We start from the raw sequence: 1,659 nt of genomic DNA on the forward strand, positions 1-1,659 counted from the left end.
GCCACTGCTATTGCAATAGAGCTCTTTGCTGAACAACTTGCTGAATTTAGCCATCAGCTCCAAGCATTCTGCATTCTGCATTCTGATCTAGTCAAGACTCAAAATAGCGGACTTCCAGTTGACATCACAGTGATATCAGACACAAGGAACAGGTCTCTGTGTTTCCTGTGCTGACTTCCCCCTGTTGGTGGGCTCCAAGAGGAGCCAAACCTGTCTTAGAGGGGCAGTGAAGCAAAGAAGGGCACCCTGTAAGGTCGAGGAGCTCTCCTGTCTGACCCAGGGTTCTTTTTCCTTCTCAGCCATGGCAAGGAGAAGAGACAGCCTAAAGAAGGCTACCATAAATCTGGAACAACCAAAGAACAATAACTAAAACTGGTGCTGGAGTGAAGTAGGTGAATAGTAGGAGTGGGTTTCAGCTGGTACAGACTAATACAGGCGAAATTTAGCATGCTTTAGCATACCCATTCATCTGGAGGCCCCAACAAGCCCACGTGGTGTGCACTGCCCTCTTCTCTTTGATAGCCACCTCATTTCCAATGAAAGTAGTGGGGTGGAAATTGCATGGATTCCCCACCCCCTTCATTGGAAACGAGTTCCACACGGGGCTTTTCAAACAGCCAAACTCCCCTCCTGTTCCTTCTTTTGCTGTTTGAAGAAGCCAGGCGGGGCATGCTCCCTTGCCTTTCACAGCCACCTCATTTCCAATTGGGGGGGATCCATGGAGAGGGAGGAAAAAGATGGATTTCTTTTCCCCCACCCCCAATTGGAAATGAGGTGGCTGTGAAAGGCAAGGGAGCACACCCCGTGTGGCTTCTTCAAACAGCCGAAGAAGGAATAGGAGGGGAGTTTGGCTGTTTGAAATGCCCCGAGTGGAACTCGTTTCTAATGAAGGGGGTGGGGAATCCATGTTTTTCCTCCCTCTGCATGGATTCCCCCCAATTGGAAAGTGACAGACATGAGGGAAATGGGGTGTGTGTGTGTGTGTGTGTGTGTGTGTGTGAGAGAGAGAGAGAGAGAGAGAGAGAGAGAAGGAAAGAGAAAGAAAGAACATTGGAGAGAGAGACAAGAAGGAAGGAAGGAAGGAAGGAAGGAAGGAAGGAAGGAAGGAAGGAAGGAAGGAAGGAAGGAAGGGAAAGAAAATAAATGGGGGGAGAGAGACACAAGAAAGAAGGAAGGAAAGAAGGAAGGAAGGAAGGAAGGAAGGAAGGAAGGAAGGAAGGAAGGAAGGAAGGAAGGAAAAGAAAGAGAACTTATGATCACAATTGAGCCCAAAATTTTGGTTGCTAAGCAAGAGCATTCTTAAGTGAATTTCACTACATTTTCCAATTTGGCCACATCCACCCAGTCACACGACCACCAAGCCACTCCCACCTGGTCACATGACCACCAAGCCACTCTCACAAAACAGGCTAAACCTACAGGATAAGGTTCTAAAAAAATTTAAAACCCACCACTGGTGAACAGTGACTGGAACTGGGGAAGAGGATTTCCTTTTGCCTTAAATTTAATCCCAAGGAACAAGTTGGAACTATTGGCTCAAAATTATTTGAGAAGAATAATTTTGAGAGAAAAAGAACCCACAAGAGAGAAAAATAATAATTTTTGAAATGTAAGACTCAAATAGCAAATTGTCACATTTGAGACAATTTAAATAAGGGC

The sequence above is a fragment of the Thamnophis sirtalis genome, unplaced genomic scaffold, assembly GCF_051295495.1.
Source record: "Thamnophis sirtalis isolate CommonGarterSnake01/CBP01778 unplaced genomic scaffold, rThaSir2_p1.2 scaffold_3, whole genome shotgun sequence".
NCBI lineage: Eukaryota > Metazoa > Chordata > Lepidosauria > Squamata > Natricidae > Thamnophis > Thamnophis sirtalis.